The 11,640-nt window shown below is 36.0% G+C and overlaps 1 pseudogene; it reads left to right on the top strand.

Annotated features, from left to right (window-relative positions):
* Positions 1–1,000: 1,000 nt before the first annotated feature.
* LOC115275919 lies at positions 1,001–11,347 on the top strand (annotated as a pseudogene).
* Positions 11,348–11,640: the final 293 nt, after the last annotated feature.

Below are 11,640 nucleotides of genomic sequence, written 5' to 3'. Positions count from 1 at the left end.
TACTTGTTTATGTAATGGTTAAGATATTCTCCTGTTTGAAGATTCAAGAATAGATCAAGAAAAGCCCCGAAGGCTCCTTCTAGGCCTACTGTAGTATTTGCTATTGAATTCATAAAACGGTGCCCTTCAGGGTAAAATCACCTCCTAGCAGAGAGAGAAGATGAAACATTTATTTAAAATGTATAAGGTGGCACATCGTCAGGTAGCAGCATATATTAAAATATATGGAATTTTTAGATCTGTCAGCAGGGTACTCTGTTCTTTTCTAAGTGTCATAGTGGTATATAGAAAAGAAGATTGCAAAGATTATACAACTTTCAGGCATTTAGGGCGTCAAGGAACAAATAGTCCTATTTGCATCAGATAAAAATTAGACAGTATTAAAAGTATGTTTACCACTAGTTTGTATGCACACTTTAAGGTAGAATCTGCTTACACCTCATTTTATCAACACTGTAACCATTTGGGAGATGTCTTAATTGGAACAGTTCTTAAAGAATCAAGTCCTTTTGAGTAATTGAGGGCACTGTGCACATAACGTTTATAGAGAGAATTAATAAATCCTCTTGTTGTAAAATATGAATTTCTTAAATAATAAACTGGTAGCAATGCATAGGGCAATATGAAACGAATTTTTGCCCTAGCCATTGTTTAAGCCTTAGGTCTTGGTTTCCCAATGTCTAATATTACAGATGAGCCAAGAGCCGAGGTGCATCTAAGCTGTTATGTTAATCTATCTCTAGAAGACCTGCTGGAAGACTTAGTTGTTCATTATATGTCTTTGAGATTCACAATTTCATTTCTTTAGTAATTCCTTCATTTGTTCATTTACCCAACAAGTTTTGCTTGACTGTTGTCAAGCTCTGTCAGTTCTGGGGACTCAATGACAATGACAGTGAGGCACGAAGAGGTGGGGGAGGTGGCCTCATTCAGCGTACAGTCTAGTGAGTGAGGTAGATAATAATAAAGGAATGACAGAAGTAAACATGACCTTGAAATGATGGTGAATACCATCGTGAACAATTACATGGAACTGGGGGTTGCATATTACCAAAAGTACAGGGATAATAAAAATGCTGAGCGCTCAAAGGCAGAAGTAAAGATGGGAGGAGGCCAGAGTAAGGACAGGCACAAGGAAGAGCGAAATCTTGACTGACAATGACATGTTTTAATAAAAGACCAGTCTGTTTCAAAAATAGAATCTTGTGATCTTTCTATCCTTAAACATAGTTTGCAGATGTATTTCAATGTGCCTAATAGTTTAAAAGTTGCTCTTTTCACTTTTATTTCTTTTCCTTGAACTATGACTATTTTTTAGCATGTTAAAGGGTTGATAATCACTGAAACACCACTTATTTTAGTACTAGGCAAGGATCCGTTAATGCTACTATTTTACACTGATGATTATGTGATCAGCCTTTTCGTGACATTTTCCATGGTGCCTGTATTTGCTGCAAAGGGAAAAAGAAAAGTTGATCAGTTGACTTTCCTCTTTGTAGGCCTGCACCTAATGTCATCTTCAACACTGTAAATAGTCGGAGATACATTAATCGGAATCTTTCTTAAAGAATGAAGTTTCTGGGTAATTGAAGCCATATTGTATGCACTGTTTATCATGTGAATCAATAAATGCGTTCATAGTAAATCCTCACTCTCTAATAGCACCACAGAGAGAGAGTGCTTGTGACAAATTTGCTCATCTCTTTTTCATTTAGGAGCTGATCTAATGATTTAGAGTCATTACTCTGTCCTTATAAAATTTAACAGATATTGCGTTGGACTCTTAAGGAAGTTTTATCGATAACATTTCCAGTTTCAGATTCAGAGTTGAACAGTTCTCCTAATACTTAATGAACTTTAATGCAAAATGAGTACACAGGAAACGTCTTTATGAAAATTAGAACCATATAGCAAGCTTTATATATTTAAAAATAAGAAAACAAACTCTGATGATGTGAGTAGATAATGGTGCAATAATGCATTTCCCAGAATGACAGCTAGTGATGTCTGTAAAAGGCCTTCGGTAGAAGAAAGAAAACACGCTGCTGCAATCAATACACAGATAGTTCGTAATGTAAAGATTAGGATCAGAATATTTAAAAATTTAATACTTTGCCACTCCATATAGCACTTTGGAAGTCAATATCTTTGGAAACCTGGTCCATTTCCCTTCTTTGAGAGCATTATATATTTAAGGTTTTTTAATTATTTATCTAGTCCATGTGATTAAAAATGAAAAAAGTTAGCCCATCCATTATCTTCTGCAGCTGCTGTCTGGATATTAGTCTCCCCCATCCCTTTAAATCCATGTGGTTTTTTTTTTTCTTTATACCCTGCAAAGGAAACTCAATAGATACATTAAGAAAGCAAAAGAAAACCTTATCTACTTGCTAACCTCAGAGAATGTTTCTGTTTAAGCAGTGGGCAAGGATGGCTGTGTATGAACAATATACTAAAATATTTTTAGTCAATTATACTACTTTCAGATCTGGTAGTCAAAAATATGATGTGGTTAAATGGCAAGAAAGTATATTATGTCTCTTTTCCTGGCCAATTATATTTGGAGGATTTATTTATCTTTAAAAAAAATTTATTCTGAAAGTTACTCCAAAGTCAACCCTTTGAGAATAGGAACATTTTTAAATCAAATTATTTTAGGCCTTCCTCCCTTTACAGTCATGAAGAGAAGGCACATATTTAAATAGGGTGAAGAATTATCTTTAAAATAGTCACCAAATTCAATGTAATTTCTCATACCAGTTTAGTTTTATGATTGTTAATTTTCTTTCTTATGTTTTATTTGCTATATATATATATTCTTTAAATATTACTAATTTCATAATTGTTGGTTTTCCAAACGTGCTATTCACTGTGGACTACAACCTATGACTTTTATTATTTCCTTTGAGAGTTTCTACTATGAAGGGTGAAATGAGTTTGTCTTATAATCTTTACACATCTTTTTATTTTTCTGCACACATACCCAGTAACCTTTTTGTTCTCATTTTTACATAGAAATATTTAAAATACCTAAAGAAGAGAGTATTGGAAAATATGATGTATCTAAAATATAAAGAAACCTAAAAATATTCAAAAATGAGAAAAACAGGGGAAGGTTTTACACCCCTCTAAGTAAGCTAAAAGATTTTGGAAAGAAATTCCTTAGATTATTCCATAGAAATTCTCCTTTGGTTTCATGGAGATCCTCTCCTGCCACTTGGCTTTCAGGAATGTGGATTATTATAACCTTAGTGCATTGGCTACAATGGAGAACAATTCTTTTCTCAGTTTAAAACCTACAGGGGCACCTGGGCGGCTCAGTTGGTGAAGCTTCCAACTTCGGCTAAGGTCATCATCTCACAGTTTGGGAGTTCAAACCCCGCAAAGGGCTCTGGCTGGCTCAGTAGGTAGAGTGTGTGACTCTTGATCTCAGGGTGTGAGTTTGAGCCTCATGTGGGGTGTAGAGATTACTTAAAATCTTTAAAAAATTAAATAAATGCATGAACATATAGTGGCATGATAACAAGACCAATGTTCTTCCTATACAATGAACATGACAATTGTAGGTCATAACCTTTAATATTTAAAAAGATTTAGATATAAGGTTACAATTTATTAAGGGTGGAAGAAGTGTCCTTAGTCAACCTGAATACTTTACTTTTGGTCTTACTCAATTTTACCTCTTTTTGACCTGAATAGATTTTTCTAGATCTGTTTTAATATATGCCTCAGACTGTTCTTTTCCAATTTGGATGGCCTTAGAGAACTGCCGACTCACTTTTGGGTCATAATTACTCTTTATTAAATACTCTGATTTAAGGCAGACTAAGCATCCAGCATTTATACCTAAGCATTCATGCAACCCAGTTATCTCCAGGATCCACCAGCCTCTACATACCATAAGATCATGATATTAATAATGAAAGTTGGATGGCTTCTTCAACGCACTATAGATTATCTACTGCCTTTGAAACATTTCCCAAGTCATTGAAAATAATAAGGGGTAGCATTTATCAACTTAGTTTATTTAGTATGTGCATGACACTGTGCTAAATGCTATTTATACTTTCAAATTTCATGTCTCAAATCTAAGAGGCAGGCAATGTCATTATCCTCTCTCTGGAAAAAAACAAAGGCATAGCGGATTTAAATATCTTGCTTAAGTTTTATACAAAATCTGGTAAATCAGACAATAGGATTTGAACTCAGTTCTTCATAACCCAGGAGCTGATGCTTTCCAACTCTTAATATGCTATTTCCTGGAAATGTTTCACATTTATTTTCACATGGTTATTTCATTACTTTTATTATTTTCTTTCTATACTTTCAAATAGTTTACTTTCATTACTTTCAATAGTTCTTCTTTTTTGTGTCGGTTTTTGAAACATCACTTGCAGATAGATGGTAAGCTACTTTGCTGGTCTTGATCAATGTCCCCCATAAGAAGCCTGCCGTACTCACCATTCTGGCGAGATGGAGCTCTAGGACTCTTGCGTTGCCCTAAGACACTAGATTCCCTTATTCCCTCTTTAATTCTGTAGGTTTTCCCCCCTTGCTTTCTAATTTGAGTATTGTCTATTTGCCTGCCAGCTTTTTCTGTATTCCTGTGATCTGCCTTTTGTTCTGCTCTCATCACTGGAGGGCTATTTTATTAGTGGAAGACTTTTGTTAGAGTATTAAAGTATAATTTTCAAAAAGTTAAAAACATGACTCTCATAACAATGTTAAGTAAATATGTCAATTTTTACTCAACTCTAAAGAAGGAACCAGCAAGATATTAAACCTGGTTTGAAGAAGAATTTGAGGAATTGGGATTTTTATAGTTTTCAGTTAAAGAAATGCAGAAATAAATTTGTTAATTAGTACATGACTGATTAATGGTTGATGTCTACTAGACAGGAAACAGTAACATTTGGTTATTTTTACTCCTGACTAGAAATCATTTAAATTGCTATTGTTGAAGAATCATTTGCAACTGGCTTAGATAAGAATAATATGTATGGCTATAAGTTTTGTAAAAATTAATCTCAAATACTATACAATTGTGAAATATTCTGATTAGTACATTTGTGATCAAACAAAGCTATATACCCTAGAACATTAGATACATCCTCAGGAAGGGTGAGCTACTCCCAACACTATATGGAAAATATTTCCAATAATCTCTCTTCCTGTTTCCAAGTTCTGGATAAATTTTCATGATAAGTTTGTCGGGGTGAAATATGGCTGAAAAATGCATCCTCTGTTGTGTAGAAACATGAATGTCATGACAAATTCTCTATAAATCTAGTAAAGATTCTAATGAAGGTCAGACTTATTATTTTTTTTGGCTGTTTTGCCATTATATGATAACTGGCCTAAAGTCTACACTGGTGCTCTTGTATAAATTGTAAACTCAGAGTTAACTTAGATAAGAATATTTCTCTATTGTTCAGGGTGACAGGGGAACTTTCTCAAACTAAAAGTTGGAAGCACATGACTAAGATGAGTAAGAACTGGACTGAATTTTGAGTCTTTTTTGTAGGCTTGTTTTTGTTTCTGTTTTTGTGTTTTGTTTTTTACATAGGCTCTCAAAAACTAAAAGGAACCAACTTTGGGTGTGTGTGTTGGGGGGCGGGGGGATGAAATCCTAATGACCTTCAACATCAAACCAATTGAAATAAATTCAGAATAAGGATCACAAACAGATTTTGAAGATAGATGAACAACTTTTTTGATTAGAATGTATACTGAACCAAATAATAGTTCATTTTTAAAATTTGTTTCAAACTGGCCAGCCAGAAATTGCCTACACATTTTTTGAAGTAGAACTGTTTCGCTCTTTTTTCTTGGTAACATGTTAAAAGCTTTAAAATATTTGTTGAATTTTAATGCTAATAAAAGCCAAAAACTATAAGATAATACCATTTCTTACTTTCAATTAAATTTTTATCAACTATATTGTTTTAGAATAATATTTGATTTTGCTGTTTTTCCCCCCATATTTCCCTCTCTTCCACTGGCTGCTACCATTTTGGAATAGAACAGCCTTAGAATCCTTTAGAATTTCACTCAAGATTCTAAGCTATGAGAAAAGCAAATTTAACAATGAGAAAAGCACATAATAGTTAAATATTATTAATTTGTTTAATAGATATTTATGAAGCCATTCAAAGTATTTATCATGTATGAATTGCAGAAAGTTAAAAAATGTCCCATCTTCTTTATTGATGCATGCTACCCCATGTCAGTGTTGGAAATAATCAAGATTTTTGTCTCCATTGATGTTAACAAATTTTTTTCTGGTAAAACCGTGAGAAAATCCACATATTTTGCTTTCTTTCTTCACATAGAAACTATCATGGATTTAATTTGGAATGTGTATTTAGGTGTTTTTCCTTCAAAACATTTTTTTGAGGCATGGAGGGAGGGATTGGTAGGCGTGGACATTATCAATGTTAAGTAAGCCACCCAATATGCTTTCTCTCCAGTAGCATGGACATTATGGGGTGATTCTACTTAGCCAATGACACATAACATTTTTTTCTTTGAAACCTGTTAAGGGATTCTGTCATCGCAATACAGTCTACTGAATATTATTACCAAAAAAGAAAAGGTGCATATGATAGGATTTTTGTATATTCAGGTGTCTCAGAAAAAGAGTAAGATAGCAACAGCTTTCCCTTTCTAGTCAGTGGTTGAGAAGATAACAAAAAGTAGCATGCAGAAAAATGATGGGGAAATAAAAAATGTAACTAACTTTGGACTGAACCATGGAGGAAGACAGAAGACACAGTGTAGGGAAGTAGGAATTGCTATCAGACATTCTAATATGATAAGCTCTAAATTTCCACTAAAAAAAAAAACAAACAAACATTGTCTAAAATTCATAAGGAATAAGGGTCCATATGTTGAGAAGTGATATATTCTTAAGAGATATTCTGTTTTTGAAGTAATTTTGAAATAATTTCTTAAACAGTTTTTCTTACACATGGAGCATTGATTTTGGTATTCATGGCTTATATTCTAGTGTTAGTCAAACAGAGGGAAGAGTGAAGAATTTAAAACACATTTTAAAAATATTTTGATACCTTTAATATTGCTATGATAGAATCTTCTGGACAGAGAATGTGGAAGATAGGATTTTCTCACACACACACACACACACACACACACACACACACACACACCCCTGGTGTCCCAGTCCACCCATCCCTCCTCCTAGGCACATTGAGTATCATTTTGATGACTTTATGATAGAAATATTTTATGAAATATTTGATGTGAAAGATTGATTCAGCTATAATTTAACGTTTGGCAAATGACCACAAACAGAAACATGTATTAATAGTAAAAACTAGGAGCACCTGGGTGGCTCAGTCAGTTAAGCATCCAACTTTGGCTCAGGTCATGATCTTGCAGTTTGTGGGTTCAAGCCCCGTGTAGTGCTCTGTGCTGACAGCTCAGAGCCTGGAGCCTGCTTTGGATTCTGTGTGTCTCTCTCTCTCTGCCCCTTCCCTGCTCATGCTCTGTCTGTCTTGGTCTCAAAAATAAATAAACATTAAAAAATAGTAAAATCTATTAAACCAATATTAAGCTGAAAGTTTGACACACACCCAGTAGTTTGCTCTGCATATAGTTCAAGTGTGAAGAGCACTGCACACTGAAGGCAATTATGTTTTCAGAATGAAAGGAGTGATAATTCCTGATCCTTGTGCTCATTCATTTCAAGGCTTTCTCAGTTGCAAAATGTAACCAGAGATTTAATAACTTGTGTTACCCTGGGAAAATGCTTTAGGAATAAATTTAGATTAAAAGATAGATATTCACATCCTCTACATAAATGGCAGCTTTCTGTCTCTTGTTTAGGAACAGACAGAGAGCTTATTCACTTTTCTGTATTCTACAGGCGCTTCTACATTTGCAGCATGGCTTTTTCAGCCATCATCTAAAATAGCTCTTCTGCAGGGGCACCTGGGTGGCTCAGTCAGTTAAGTGTCCAACTCTTGATTTCGGCTCAGGTCATGATCTCATGGTTCAAGGCTTCAAGCCCTGTGTCAGGTTCTGAGTTGTCAGTGCAAAACCTGCTTGGGATTCTCTGTCTCCCTTTCTCTCTGCTCTGCTCCCGCTCTCTAAAATAAATAAATAGACATTTAAAAATAAAATAAAATAAAATCGCACTTTTCCAAACCAACCTTTGTTTTTTCTTATAAGCTGTTTCACAGTTACCTGAGTGTCAGGGATTTGATAAATGTATGTATAGAAAATCCAGTAATGGATGAACAAAACGTGTAGGAATCAGGATCTTATTTCAAATGAGAATGGAAATGAAAAATAATATTTAATTTGAAAATACATGGATGTTCCCACAGTTCAGTATGAAGAGATGGCACAAAAGATATTTTTTGAGTTTTGTGTAAGCTCTTAGAAGGCACTCTTAGTATCAATAAAAATACATAAGTGGAATTTTATTTAATTCTGGGCGCCAGATCATCATCACCTTTTCTTCCCTTCCTCTTTTTGTTTCTCCCACCTATCTTTTTTCCCTCTTCCTTCTCCTCTTCCCCTCTTCCTATTCTTCCTCCACCTTCTCCTTGTTCTCTTCCTCCTCCTTTTCCTTCCCATCCCCTTCTCTCTCCCTCACCTACAAGTGGCCTAAAGGCTCCCTTGCTTATCCTTCCTTTCTCCCCTCTAGTCTCTATAGTCCTTTCCCTATTTAATCTTTCTATATATAATCCTATCTAATTTCTTCTCTAAAGACCTGAACACAGGGAATATTCTGATTTCCAGCCCAAATGGCAAAATCCTAATAGCCTGTACTCTAAAAGATGTGCTGGCAGTGTCACATTCATTTTATTTCTCTCTCCTCATTTCAATTTACATCCCTCCTTAATATCACTGCCAATACTGCCTCATGTCTCTAAATGTGGACTTTGGTTCAGTTCTTCAGAGAATAAAACCTCCAGTTTCCATAGGGATGGGGGAAGGACAGTAGCCTCACTGTGGCATGGAGGAGACCAAGAATCTAAGAGAATCTGATTCAGAGACTGTACTGGTTTCTCTACTCCAGATATTGGCTTAGGGACTGAAATTCAGGCTATTTATTATTGTTTACCTCCATTCTCATTCTGCCACCTCCTTTTAACTCATAAACATATGTAAACACATAGGTGTATATGTGCATACATTCACACACACATTCAGTTAGGGTTCAGTCCATTTATTGTACTAAAACTACTGTCACCAATCTATCTGCTATGTCTCTCCAAAAATTATATTTATATCATTTTTCTTTTAATCTTCCAGTCTTTAATTCACACATTTATTGATCACCCACTCTGAACTAAGATTTGAGCTCAGTGCTGAGGATACACAATAGCAAAACCAGAACTAGTCTATCTTCCCCATGCCATTTGTAATGTAAATGAATAGACAGATGGTTATTAAGTAAATGTAAAATCATACTGGTTGATGTCTTTTACAAGTCGTTGATGTAGAGATCAATGGCCTTTTGAGGGTTATAACATGATATTTAACTAGGGAGGTTAGGGGAGTAGTGAATGAGCTATTATTTGAAGGAAGATCAATTAAGAGTATTCCATAAAGGAAAAGGCTGACACCAAAGGTGGGTAGCAGTGGTCTACTGATTGCAACTCCAGGGAGGAGGCATGAGTAAGGATCAGGGATGGGGATGGCAGGTGGCAACTAAGGGGGGAGGGTGGCAGCACAGGGATGGAGGACACCTACTATACTGTCAGATTAGATGGAACATTTATGTGATGACTGCTGTTGAAAGTATGGGTGTTGAAGGAATCTAGACCATCCTCCTATCACTTTTATGGAAAGGTTTCATAAGAAATATTAATTGTCCATTTCATTTTAGTATTATATGTCCTTAGATCACATCTAGGATTCTACTAGTTTTGAACATAAGTTTTTTTCTGTAGAGTCAACTGCATAAGTTCTATCTTAGATGTTGTGAAGTTATTTAAAATTTTGTATATGGTGGTCTCAAAATGGAGGTAAGGTCACCCCCAGCCCAATTTTGGGCATCACTGCTGCAGGTAGGGAAGAGAGGCCATGATCCAAAGGAATGGGGGCAGCTAAAAAAACTGTTCATTGGTGATTTGAGCTACAGATGATAATTAAAGAGCTATTTTGAAAATGGAGCACACTTACAGATTATGTGGTGATGGACTCCTTAATGTTTGAGGAGGTTTTGTTTTGGTTTCTTATTTTTTATAAAGAGGACAGTGTCCCCCCCCCCCTTTAAGTATTTATTTATTCTGTGAGAGAGAGGGAGGGATTCCAATCAGGCTCTGTGCTGCCAGTGTAGAGCCTAATGAGGGGCTCAAACCGATGAATTGTGAGATCATGACCTGAGCTAAAATCAAGAGTCAGATGCTTAACTGACCGAGCAACCCAGGTATCTTAGGGGTTTTGGTTTTGTGACTTCCTTGTGTGGAAGAGTAGATGCAGCAATGTGTGCTGGACCACACAGTGCTGTTGGGCATGTAGTGGAACCAAAGAGAACTGTTTCTAGACAGGACCCTATAAAGCCTGGTGCCCAACTAACAGTGAAGAAAATTTTCATTGGTGGTATTAAAAAAGATACAGAAGAATATATTTTGAGAGACTACTTTGAAAATATATAGCAAGTGCTGAAACTATAGAAGTTAGAGAAGACAGAGTAACAAAAAGAGATTTGCTTTTGAATGTTTGATGATCATGATATAGTAGATAAAATCATCATTTAGAAATGCCACACTATTAATGAGCATAATTATGAAGTTAAAAAGTCCTTTTCTAAATAAGAAATGCAGTCTGCTGGTCACAAAGAGGTGGAGGAGGTAGATCTGGCAACTTTATGTGTCATGGAGGCAACTTTGGATGTGGTGGTGACTTTGGTGGAAGGGTAGGCTACGGTGGTGGAGGTGGTGGCAGCAGAGGGAGTTATGGAGGAGGTGATGGTGGGAACTATGGTGATGGTCCTGGTTATAGTAGTAGAGCAGGTGGGGGTGGACCAGGATATGCAAACCAAGGAGATGAATATGGTGGTGGTGGTGGTGGAGGATATGGTAGTTACAATGAAGGAGGAAAATTTGGAGGTAACTACGGTGGATGGTGGGGACTATAATGACTTGGGGAATTATAATAGACAACAGCAATCCAATTGTGGACCCATGAAGGGGAGCAGTTTTGGTGGAATAAGCTCATGAGTCCCTATGGTGGCGGCTGTGGATCTGGTGGTGAAAGTGGTATATATGGTTGCAGAATGTTCTTAAAACAAACGAACACACTCAGAAGAAAAGGGTTACAGTTCTTGGCAGGAGAGAGAGTTGAGAGTTGTCAGGAAAGCTGCGAGTGACCTTGAGACCCCAGGTCTTTGAGTTGTCCCAAATGCATTAGAGAAACTGTAGAAATATGCCACAGAAGAAACAATGATCCATACTTGGTACAGTTAATGTAGCTTAAACGGAAAACCTTCTTGTCCAGGACTGTCTAAGCCACAGTTTGCAAAAATGCAACTCTTGGTTAATGCAATGTAGTGTCACTTAGATGTACATTCCTGAGGCCTTTTATCTGCTGTAGCTTTCCTTTTTCTTTTTATTACATCTTTTCATTACATTTCATTGCCCTCTAAATTGTGGTAGCTGTACC

This window comes from Suricata suricatta, chromosome 13 (assembly GCF_006229205.1).
Source record: "Suricata suricatta isolate VVHF042 chromosome 13, meerkat_22Aug2017_6uvM2_HiC, whole genome shotgun sequence".
In the NCBI taxonomy this organism is placed as follows: Eukaryota; Metazoa; Chordata; class Mammalia; order Carnivora; family Herpestidae; genus Suricata; species Suricata suricatta.
Note: the sequence above shows the minus strand (reverse complement) of the source record. Positions and strands in the feature narration are given on the sequence as shown.